The 12,676-nt window shown below is 48.7% G+C and overlaps 1 pseudogene; it reads right to left on the reverse strand.

Annotated features, from left to right (window-relative positions):
* Positions 1 to 209: 209 nt before the first annotated feature.
* Positions 210 to 12,676, reverse strand: part of LOC122907424 — a 29,729-nt pseudogene continuing 17,262 nt past the window's right edge.

Genomic DNA, 12,676 nt, shown 5'->3' on the forward strand with positions numbered 1-12,676 from the left:
CCCCATTTGTTTTTATACCACAGAATTCTTCAAGGATCTGGCCTTTCAATAGGAAGGTAAATAGCTTTTTAGAAGAAAAAAAAATCCTCAAAAAATAGGGGGATTAATTCTGATGACTCCAAACCAGTCATCTTCTTAAAGTAGAGCAGTCCACAGATTCACCAAGTCTATCAAACGGAGGTGAGGGGGGCCCCTGGAGGAAAGGCCTGTTAGGGGCAGGAGTCCTTGGGGCATGTGCCGGGGGTGAGGAGGGGGGCGGCAGTGGAGGAGCTGGCAGCCGGTCGGAGGCCCGGCCATCTGTCCTCCAAAACAAAAGCTGCCAAGTTGGGGTGTCTTGGTTTAAAAATTCCTGGTGGGGACAGAGAATCCTTGCAGGGAAACATAAAAAAAAAAAATTGTTGAGATGGGGAAGGAGAATGAGAGCTGTTGTCCAAGAGCTTCCAAGTGAAGATCAAGTTTGAGAAAAAAGAGGGGGAAAAAAGTCTCTTAAATGATGGGAGGATTCTAGGGAGGAGCTGACAGGTGACTGGGACCATGGAGGAGATGGTCCTTAGCTGGAGCTTAGCTGTCTCCATCTGCAGCTCCTCCCTGCTCTGGGGCTCCGTGCCTGCCCCCAAACCAGAGTCAGAGCCTTGGGCAAAGACAGAGATGGCACTGCCCTTGGCACTGGGGTAGAAGCTGTTGTCTGAGGAGGGGTGGTTGGCCAAGTTGGGTACTGCACCTCACCGTCTCCAGTGCATGGACTTGTTGCTCCAGAGGAACATCCTGCTGTGAGGTCATCAGTGTCTTCCTGGTGTGTGTGGTTTTTCCTTCACATTTCCTGGATGTCCTCTGTGGCTTTGTCTAGGACTTGGGCCCGGGACGCCTTCTGTCCTTGGAGTGACAGGTACTGAGTACCGCAAACTGGGAAAGCTTTCTTAATGTGCTCCCTATGTTTTCATTCTGGGAAATTATGATGAGCGGGCTTGTCAGCCATAGATTGAAACCTCGGTTGCTCTTTGTCACTCTCCATCTCAAGGTCATGTCGTCCTTATGGGTCATTTTCTAGGGTTCCCTCCCAAGGATGGGGGGCACCTCCCTGACAAAAAGCCCAGTCCCCCCACACACTCACTCACTCAATTGTGCATGCACGCACGCACACACACACACACACACACAACATGGACAAGAACCACCTTCTCAGTCTAGTCAGCAGGTACTTATGAAGTGCCTACTGTGTGCAGACACTGGGGTCCATTCAGACTCTTCTCTTTGAGGTTCCTGGTCCCTGTTCAAGGGACACTGGACAAAATCTCCCATCCTTGAAAGGCCCAAGTTGCTCTCTGGGGGCCTGAGTTGACCAGGAAGGCCTCAGCCAGTTAGCAGGGGAGAGCAAGATACTAAGGCTTCTTAATCCCTCAGACCCCTCTCTCTCCTCAAAAGCTAGAACCCTCTGAAATAGACATTTCTTGCTCTGGAAAAGTCCTCTGGTCCTACGAACTAGAAAGACTTATGACTGGGAGATGCCATCCGAAAGCGGCTGAGATCTCTCCAGTGTGAAGGTGGTATGAAATGAGTTTTATGCCTCCAAATGTCCCTTATTCTTTCTCCTCAAAGTGACAAGATCTTCATTAGGCTTCAGCCCAGGGGAAAACTCAAGAATAAACCAACTGCCAATGCCACGGGGCTCTAGAAGTTCAAAAGTGTCACAGCCATCAGCTAGACCGAGGATAGCCATGTAAAGTTGTTGCCAAAGTAGAGCACTTGAGAATGGCAAGGAGTGCTGTTAATATGCGCACTGAACAACCACCAGAAACCCAGACCATCCTGGGCCAGCTGAGAGGTATGGTCACTCACTCTAGATTGGAGTTCCTCAGAAACGAACTGCAATGGAGAAATTTGGTTCCCCGTCAGCCGTCTCAGGATGTGACTCAGAACTCATGCTAACTGAGAGGAATCTTTCCTAGACAGGCCCACTCCCTTTTTCCAGAACACACGGCAGGAGAGCCTCCCCAAATGAGTCTGGGGTGGGCCACTTTAGAGAGCCACCCTGAGGGACCTCGAAGGCAGAGAGGGACACGGAAAAGATGCACGCAGGTCTCCTGTGAGGAAATCGCATCAATGCTGGAAACTTAGGGGCTCTTGAAAATATGCTGGCCAGAAGGAGGAAATTCTTGTAGTCAGTGAGGTTCAGAACACAGGCCTCCGCTCCACACTGACACTTTTCTAGAAGGTCAAAAATGTGTTTGGGCTTTGTAGCTGGTTTAGAGGAAGTTTCAGGCTCTGAGATTGAACTTTCCAGGCTCCCGTCTCTTGTTTCCATGTGGTGATGCGTTTACAGACTGTATTTTTAGAAGAAGATATTTGAAAATGGGAAGGCATTCATGACAGTGGAGTGACTCAGCCCTCATTGGCCGTGCCTCTGTTCTGGATGCCTTGGGATGGGATGGCATTCAGGACATGAGTGGGACTCAGAAGGTCCCAGCCTGTTACTATGAAGTGAGTGGAACCTAAACATTTTAACCAAGAGGCAGGCTCCCCAGTAGACCGGAGGCAGGGATACACTAGAATCCAGACTTACCCACGGGGCTGGAATGGAGCCGACCTGAAGTGTCTCAGCTCCCATCTGAGCGTGAGTGTCCAGCAGATCATATGCGTATGCGCCCTTCTCAAGTGAAAACCTTCCAGATCTGCTCAGCTGTACACCCAACCAATAAGTGTCCTCTCTTCTTTAAGTACTGCAGTCGTGAGATGCGTCACGCTGCTCTCGGCAGAAGAGGGTAGCCCTGCAGAAGAGCTGGTTGCTTTGGACAAGGGTGGGTGTGGGCTGATCCTCTAGGCTGAGGGCATGGCACCAGGGAACAACTGGCTCTACCTTTTTTTGTCTCTAAAAACTGAAAAGGAAAACCCAGGGAGACCAAGAGAATAGACTTGATAATTAATTCTTACAACTAAAGATAGCTATACTAATAATAGCGTTCATGGTAATAATTACTGGGCACAGTAGCCAACATTTACTGAACATGCTTAAATGCAGGGTTTTAATGAATTCTCACGATAACCCTCTGAGGTTGGTATCATTGTCCCATATTTTAGATGGGGAAACAGGCAGAGAGAGGCTATGTCACTAACCTGATCTCCAACTGCTGGAAGTGGACCTGGGTAGACCCAGCCTCCTTGGCAGGACATAATGGCCGTGGGTCAGATGGGAGTGTCCTTGGGCTCCCACCACCAAATCCCATGGCTTTCCCTCTGCTTCTTCCCGTCCTTCCCGTTTCTGATTGGTGAGAAAGGAAGAGGCACAGCTTACCAGTCTGAGGGTCTATCCTCCTGGCCTGGCTCTGTCTTCAGCCTTTCCCTCCCTTACAGGTCCTTCCCATCACAAAGAAATATATGCAAGTCTCTCAGGAAAAAGAACCGAAAACTAAACCCTCTTCTTGGAGCCCATTCCCTTCCACCTCCTCTTCTTTCTACCCCCTACCACTAAACTTCTAGAAAAATTTGTTTGGGTTCTCTGTGTCCACTTCATTTCCTTTTATTCCACAACCTGCTATAACCTCTATTCTGCCCCATCCCCATCCCCTCTCCACCAATAACCTTACACCCTACCCAGCGTCCATCTCTGTCTCTACTGTACTTGCCTTCTTGAAGATTCCATCCCTGTTGGCCACTCTTTCCTTATTGAAGGGCTCCCTCCCTGTGACTTCCCTCCTACCACCTTCTTTTAATTTCCTCCTGTTCCTCTAGCCTCCCCTTTGCTGGCTTTATAGGCTCTATCCTTTCTGCCTACCTGTGATGGTTAATTTTATTTGTCAACTTGATGGGCCCATGGGATGCCCGGACATTAGATTAAGCATCATTCTGGGCATTACTGTGAGGGAGTTGGCCTTCTAGAAAAGGGTCAGGATCAGATTAACATGTGAATCAGTGGATGGAATAAAGCAAATGGCCCTCCCAATGTGGTGGTCCTCGTCTAATCCACGAAAGGCCTAACTAGACAAACAGGCTGAAAAAGGGAATTTGGTATCTCTGCCTGCCTTTGAGTTGGGTCATTAGTCTTCTTCTGCCCTTGGACTTAGACTCGGACTAGAAATTATACTGTTAGCTCTCCTGGGTCTCCAGCTTGCCCACTGTAGATCTTGGTCCTTCTCAGCTTCTAGAATCACTCAAGGCAATGCCTTATAACAGGCCTATCTCTCTCTACCCAGTACTCCTATAATATATATGATGTCCCACTGGTTCCATCTTCCTGGAGCCCTCTGACCAACAGGCTGGAGCCCCTGAGCACTCTTCAATTCTTATCCCCATCACATTATGTCTGTCATAAGAGAATGTGTTTCACATTTTCGTAGCCTAATGAGCTCCTAAGGACAGAGATTGTGTTTTGTTCATCTACCCAATCCATAATAAGTGCTCGGAGTTGTTTGTTGAATGAATGAATAAACCATGAACTTGGACGCACATAGGACTAAGTACGATGCATATAACCACAGGTGAGGCTCTTTTAATGTCCACGTGATCTTCACGTTGGCAGTGCGAACCCGCCATCTAGGGTAAGTAAGCTTCATGTACCTTAAATCCAATCTAGAGCTTAAAGTCCCTCAAATGCATTACCTCTGTCAGGCTTCCTGTGCTTTGGTCTCAATGGCCAGGCATGCTTGTCGGCTCAGTAAACAATCTTTGGGAAGGAGAAGAATAAGCATATATTTTCTTTCTGAACCTACAGACATGATTTCAAAATCTCACCTCCACCCAAGGCCCCAGATTCCCTTTCACTGTGCACTCTGTCACTTTCTTTCTCCACCTGTCCCCTTGCTATCACTCCGTCATATTTGCAAGACGGAGTTCTTGGAGAAGAGACTAAGCCTGCATGCCTCTTGTCTATAGCTAGAAATCATTTGGCAGGTTAACAGTCAGCCTTAGGCCTTATTCTCTGTCTTGAATTTATAGGGGAAGTACCTACACTCCTCAGGCTGACATAAAATCACAAGAACCTGTTTTGGCCTTTGTTGGGGATAAGCAGGGACCAGTGTGCAAGGGACCTGTACAAACAGGGCAGGGGAAATGTTAGAAGGCATGTCCAGGCCTGAGGGCTGCAGGTGGTGACAGCAGGAGAGAGTTTTGACAGAAGCCTATAAAACAGAAAAGGGCAGAAAAACAGGCTGTGAAGGTTCACAGGTCCATTAAGTAGAACATTCCATGACGTTCCTTCTGTGTTTTTCCCAGCCACATAGAACTAAATTCTCCCCTGTAGGTCATATACCCCACTTGGGACCCAAGGTGGGGTGTGAAGTGATAGAGAGGAGGGGTAAGTGCTTGCTTCCAGGATGGGCAGCCTGTGGTATAGGCTTGGACGGGGCTGCAGCAACTCCATCTTTGAAGAGAGGTAGGAAGCACCTGCCTCCAACGTCCACTGACTTCTGACATACAGTGTATGGAGATCTGCTCCTTTCCCCAACGTGTTTATGATCCACCATTAAGGTCGCTGCCTCTAGCTAAAAATTCATATTGAATGTTCATTGGTGAATATCAGTGTTAATCAGACCAACGTAAATCCGTGGAGCTGGTAAAAGCTGAAATACTTCCTTAATTCTGAAAGAAGCCCTAGGGAGAACAGCAAAAATGCCTGCTGTCCTTTGGTACCAATGGACTCCACCTTTTTTGGGCCGGATTTCTCCTGAGTTGTGATCTGTGTGGCTGAGCTAGTTCACTACATCTCTGTTGGGGATGACTCTGAGGCAGCATTGAAGTCGGTCACTTGCAAGTTTGAAGTTGAATGCTTGGAGCGCCCAGTGCCCATACCAAACAGTACAGAAGTAGAGCCTGAGGACCTTCTTGACTCTGGTGACACTGAAGCCACCTCCAGTGACGGCCCCTTCAGCATCAGGCCCTTTGCTCCTTGGGCTTATTCCTAATCAAGACAGATCTTCTCATGGCTGAGACAGTCTGAGCCTGGAGAATTCTCCCTCTCACTCGTGAGGAGCAGAACGGAGGGTTAGAACCCAGTGCCTCTCACCCATTGTGATCTCCCTATTATTTCCACTCCGCCTATTTCCTATGACTCCTTGGGTCTTTTTCATTCTGTTGTTCTTTTTCCAGCTTTCCAGAGAAGCTACAGAGAAGAACCCCTTGCTTGCCTAAAGTGACACGTTCCTGGCAGTCTTGAAAAGCCCAAACACCTGTCAAAGGCCTTTCTACTCAGAGATCTCCTTTAGGCACGTCTGATCCCTTCCTGCCCACTTCCTTGCACATTTGATCCCTTCCTGTCTGCTTCCCTGCACAGGCACTGTGCCCCGGGCTGTGGGGTGCCAGTCAGCAGTGCCTGGCTCTTGTTCCTCTTTGCATTCCAGGGCTGAGCCCCAGCAGAACGTGGTGCATGCTGGGTACGGACTGGACTTTCTCCTTCCTCAGTCCCAGTCCTGCCGGCCTTTCCTCCTATGTCCCAGTGTCCTGACTAGGACACTAGGCTAGAAGTCTGAAATCAAGGTGCTGCTGGTGAGGCCATGCTCTGTCTAGTGGAGGTTCTAGAGGGCAATCTGGTTTTTGTTTCTTTGGTTCCTGGAAACTCCAGGTGTTCTTTGGCTTGGGGTCACATATCTCCAAACTCTGCTGCCTGGGTCCCATGGCCTCCTCTCGTCTCTCTGTGAACTTTCCCCTGGCCTTTATCTTACAAGGACACATGCTGACATTTAGGCCCCACCGGGTACCCAAAAAAAGTCTCCTCACCTCAGAATCCTTCATGGAGTCACTTCTGAAAAGACCTCCTTCCAGCTAGGTCAGATTGACAACTTCTAGGGATCCGGACTTGTCACCTTTGGGGGCCATTACTGAGAGGACCACAATCCTTCAAGAATGGGCTTGGAGGGATCCCAGGTGCAAGTGGGGGCATGAGGTGGGTGGCAGCAGGGAGCCTATCACTTGGAGGAGGAGTGGGGGGCACTGGGATCCGGGGAAGTGTGGGAAAGGAGTCATGGGTGAGGAGTAGGGGCGGGTACTGGTAGGAAAGCGCCCACAGGGAGATTAAAGAGAGTGTGAAATCACTTCTGAGAGAATTAGAAAAGGGACTCGAGACCCGGAGAAGAACTGCCAGCAGCACCGAGGTCGCTGGGGGCTACAGGCCACAGATTTGTAGTGACACCAAACTCATGCCTGGGGAACACTCTCTGATAGTTTAAGCCTGTGTCTGTGTAAAAGAGAGAGAGAAAGAGAGAGCATGGCACAGAGAGCCCACCATGTCTTTGGCCAGGTAGGTTTGCAAGGAGGACAGGGAGTGGGGCAGTTGGTGGCACTGGTTCAAGTATGGGCTTCCCAGGAACACCCAGGAAGGAAGGATCACCATGAAGAGCACAGAAAGACAGGCTAGTGAGTGCCGTCAAAGAGCAAGTGTGGTGCCTGCTGCTGGAATGAGTGTTTAAAGTTTTGGAAAATTGCCAGCTAGGCAGAATCCAAAGTTTGGGATGATGAGGGCACAGGATCGTGGGTATATTGAGAAAAATGGCTGAGATAGGGGGCGGTGGAGAGAGGGATAATGGGGGAGGGCCAGAGCTCTGGGACCAGCCTGCTGGATGTGACAGCCCTGGGGTAGGACTTACAAGGGAGGAATTATGGGCTCATGGTCCAAGGCCTTCCTTGAACACGGGAGGGGTGGATGGGCAGCCTCAGGATATCTAGGGGGCCCGGTGGGTGGGGTGATCTGCCTCCAGGCTGCAAACAGAACTCCAGTCTCTTCAAGGCAGAGCTGTGCCAAGGCCCTGGGGTGGGGTGGTGGAGTATGGGGGTGCTGAGTTAGCCTTGGAAGTTTCTGTTCCTTATTGGCTGATGATGCTCTGTTTGAGAGAGGTAGCTAAAGTTGGCATTCGCTGCTGAAAGGCACTTGCAGAACAAAGGAAGAAGAGATGGTCTACTCTTGGGTCAGGGCCTGATGTCTGTTTTGGTTGCATAGGTTAGTCATTTATTTGCCAATGCTAAGGTCTGTGCTTGAGAAGCCCCTCTAGTCCGCAGAGTTGATGGCAAGCTCCTGCCATCAAGGAGAGGAGAACTGCAAGCTGAAAGACTGCTGTGGCCCTTTGGGGTCTGCCCACAGGGGACCGAACAGCCCCCCTGCCAGAAAACCACCTTTGTGGCTGGACAGACCCACTCTGCTCTAACCTCTATTAGGGGCAACAACCCCTCTTGGTGGAGAGGTGAGGGTCCAGGCACCTCCAGGGACCGGAGGTGCAAACAAGGGACGACTTTGTACTGAGACCTTGTAGTAAAGGGTGGCCTCGGCTTAGGCAGGAAGTGACTTTCAACTCGCATAATTTAAGGTTGTTGCTGCAGAAATAAATACGAAGGAGGAAGACAGGGGCTTCTTTTTTTAAAAAATTATTTATTTATTTTTAAAGATTCTATTTATTTATTTGACAGACAGAGATCACAAGTAGGCAGAGAGGCAGGCAGGGAGAGAGGAAGGGAAGCGGACTCCTTGCTGAGCAGAGAGCCCAATGCAGAGCTTGATCTCAGGACCCTGGGATTATAACTTGAGCCAAAGGCAGAGCTTTAACCCACTGAGCCACCCAGACACCCCTTTTGAAAAATGTTTTATTTATTTTTTTAAAGATTTAAAAAAAATTTGGGGGGGGGACAGAGAGAGAGTGAATCTCAAGCAGGCTCCCCACTGAGCACAGAGCCTGTCATAGGGGCTCCATCTCAGGACCCTGAAACCATGACCTGAGACAAAATTGAGTCAGATGCTTAATTGACTGAGCCACCCAGGTGCCCCTAAAGATTTTATTTATTTATTTATTTATTTGGCTGAGAGTTGCTTCTCCATCGTTGGCTTTTTACTATTTTGCCATGTTCTCTCTCCACAGTTGCCAGTGCGGGGGATTGGCGGAGCACAGTGGGCTTCTCCGTGACGTGTCAGACTGCATGTTGGGTGAGCACTGCCGATTTGGGAAGAAGAATGTTGACTCCCGGCCACATGTGCTATTTGCAGAACCAACCCGGGCTTTCCTCTTAGCTTCCAGATGCCCAAACCTTTGGCCTACCCAGCCTGGGGTGACAACAGCCAGATGTCAGCCCTGGGAGGAGCACACACGAGTGTGAAGTAGAGAATTCTGAATTCTAGTTCTAAAGTAGAGATGTAGAGTTTGGCAAAAGGAAGTGCTTGTGTTTTTATAAACACAAGCAATCCGAAATTGAAGAACACATCCTTCTCTTACACCTGTCAGTGGTGTCCCAGCTGTACTATTATAATCACCTGTTACCTTTCCTAGCTCTCCCAGAAGGCTAGGAGGTCCTTGAGGGCTGAGGCGGTTTTCTCGTATCCCTAGAACCTAGTACCTAATAGATACTCAATAATGAATGAATGAATGAATGACTCCAATGTCAAGGGAAAAAAATAATTCACAGTGCTAAGTAGCCTTATGATAACCAGGTCTTCATGTGTAAATGTGTGTGAATATAATACAATTTTATTTCTTGACCTAAGACTTAATACTCTATTATAACATTTTTCCTGTTGTAAGAACTCAGAGCAGCTTTTCTTAAACCATTGCACAGTATTGAAATGTGTGGCTAGGTCACGTTGGACAGTCAGCCATCCTTCACTGGTGAGCGGTTCCCATCTGCCCCACACCCTGAGACTTTCCACCTGCCAGCTTCTTCCGGGTTTTTCCTGGCCCATCCTGTGCACTCTGCTGTCTCACCATCCAGAAGTTCTGTGATGACTGACCGGATGCTCTCCTATGACCTGGCAAGAGGCAGGCAGTCTGTGAATTCTGGGAATGGAGAGGCGGAGCAAACCCACCCTCGTTCCCCTAAGTGGGTGCTCTCAGGAAGTCTTGCTCGGAGGACTTAGACACTTTGGCCCCCCTGAGGTACAGGAATCACCCTGCCCCACCCTGTCGCTGCTCACCTGCGTTTTCCCAGGGCCCCCTAGCCCAGCTGCTGGCTCTTATGAGGGGGATTGGGTCTGCCGGGCTCCCTATTTGATTCCCAGTGCTGGACATTCGGCCTGGCCTGCAGTAGGCACTCCGTAGTTGTCTGCTCTCCCTCTCTGTGGCTCTCCCCCATGTGTCTACCTCACACACTGTGTCGGGTTATCTCATTACACCAGGGCTCCCCTTTCTCCTCCATGCCCTGTCCCTTGCTGTTGTGACCACCATGGGGCTTCTGGAGACAAATTCACCTGAGCTGCCTTTTTTTTTCTTATTTAAGATTTTATTTTTAAATAATCTTGACACCCAGTGTGGAGCTCAAACCCACAACCTTGAGATCAAGGGTTGCAGGTTCCCCTGACTGAGCCAGCCAGGGGCTCCTCTGAGCTGCAGGTTTTCCCTCCATCTTCAGGCAGAGTGTGGAACCAGTGTAATTAGCATAACAACACGGAGGCAGTTTACAGAGTGGGGGGCTGGTGAGGGAATCTGAGACAGCAGAGGGGAAGCATCTGATGGAAATGGACATCCGGAGGTGGGCAGCTTTCCACTCCTGCACCTTCCACTCTGAGGGCAGCTGGTGCTGTTTTCTGAGATAGAAAGCAGCCCCAGAAGAGAGTCACTGAGCCTAGCCACATCTGTGCACCTGTCAGCCTGGAAGGCCAGTGCATGGGTGGGTCACGAGGTTCTGGGCCAAGCATTCCCCAGTGTGTCCTCTGCAGGAAGGAGACAGCATTTCCTAAGGGCTGGATTCTGTCCTGGGCGGCTGGTTTTTCTCTGGAGCCACTTAGGTTCTGTCTCTGCTCTCTACTTACTGAGTTGGTAACTTGAGGGCTAAAATCAAATATGACTTTAGAAGAATTCTTAGCCTGATACAAATGAACGTATTCCAGACACTACTGATGTAGTCTTTAATATCTTTAATGTGGGCACTATTGATATGAAGAACATTTTCCAAGCTTCTAGGGACTTTCTGGAATTAAGCCTAGATATGTTAAGAAGGGTGTATAAATACACGCTCCCTCGCCCCCCCAAACGTGTACCAGCTTCCAGAGGAGATGCAGCTTCTCCTTTGGTGTTTCTCCTCCCTTCCCTCCTCCTCCTCCTCTTCTCATGCTCTTCTCCACTTTTTAAAGTTGTGGGTTTTTAGTTTTTTTTTTTTCTTTTTAAGTAAGCTATGCCTAACATGGGCCTTGAACTCATGACCCTGAGACCAAGAATCGCATGCTCTAGGGGGCATCTGGGTGGCTCAGTCAGTGAAGTGTTCAACTCTTGACTTCAGCTCAGATCAGGACCTCAAGGTCCTGAGATAGAGCCCCGTCCCTGTTGGGCTACGTGAGGGGTATGGAGCCTGCTTAAGATTCTCCCTCTCCCTCTCTCTCTGCTCCTCCCCCTGCCTTCTCTCTCTCCAAACAAACAAACAAAGCCAAAACCCACCCAAAACCCCCCAAAAAACAAAAAGAGAATCACATGCTCTACCAACTGAAGCAGCCAGATGCCCCCATTTTTAAAAAGATTTTTAATGTCTATTTTTTTCTGGTTAATGAAACCCATATTCAGGAGTATTGTGTTTATGAAATAAAGGAGATCAAAATCAATAAATACTCCAGTGCAATGACACACCATGGTGTTCAGTAGAAAGGAAAGCTCTGTGGGAACAGTCATTTTCACTTACAGTGGGTTCAGCTATGGCACTTGTGAATTTGTTTCAAAGCAATTGATAGATTAGGGAACAATGGAAAATTACACGCATTCTGTGTTTGCCTATGAACAGTGATCTGCACCCAGCTGAACTGAGTTGGGTAGGAACACACAAAACACGTGCACACGTGTGCACACGTGCACATGAACACACACGCGCTCACACCTCAGCTACTAGCTACCTCGGTTCACCACGTGCACTCTCTCAGAAGGTGATCCTTTGTGATGTTTTTGCACATGCGAGCTCTTCGATATTACAGCAAACAAATATTCATCCAACATCCCAAACATGTCTAAGCCCGCTTGCTCCAAACCCCAAAGAGTCCCAGCGGTGAGGAAAGCATTATTTATATACGAAGATCTTAACGGCAATTGCCGAGTCCTGCAGAAGTGACTCCGTCCCAGTGCCAGGAACGGCTCATTTCGTGGTTTCAAGCAAGCATTGCTACAATTTCCAAAGCACTGAGTGCAGATGAGAAAAATTAGAAACGGTGATAGAAAATTGTAAAAGAAGTCTATAATGTTGGATTCGATTTTCCCTTTTGATGAAACCAGTATTTATCAGAAACACATGCTGCAAGGGACCTGAATCTCAAAGGCAGAAAAACATGTCTCAGGATTTAAGGTTACAGAAGGTTACCTCTGATATTTGGTGCCAAGGGAAACCAAGGGCGATAAACCCACCCATCATCAAGGGTGCTCCCTCTTTCTGATCAATTTCAAATAATGCTCTTTCCACTGTTCAGGATCACAGACATGCCACAACCCTTCCGAGCCTCCTCTACAAGTACACCTCAGGGTCCTTCTCAAGGGAAAGTGCCCTATTCACTGTCATGTTTTCTGTTATTTATGAACCACTTCACATGTTCTAACCATCCCTGTTTTTATTCAGGTCCCATCTTCTTTCTTGGAAGAAGTCTTGGTGTCACTGATGGCATTTAAAATCGTGCGGAAATCACATTGACTCCCCTGGCCCTGAGCTGTTTAATTTTGCTTAGTCTGGTGATTTTTAGGAACACCTACATCAAGAGAAAGCACAATGGACTGTATTTGGAAGTGGTTTTTCAGCTGCATTACTT

Source organism: Neovison vison, chromosome 5 (assembly GCF_020171115.1).
Source record: "Neovison vison isolate M4711 chromosome 5, ASM_NN_V1, whole genome shotgun sequence".
Lineage (NCBI taxonomy): Eukaryota > Metazoa > Chordata > Mammalia > Carnivora > Mustelidae > Neogale > Neogale vison.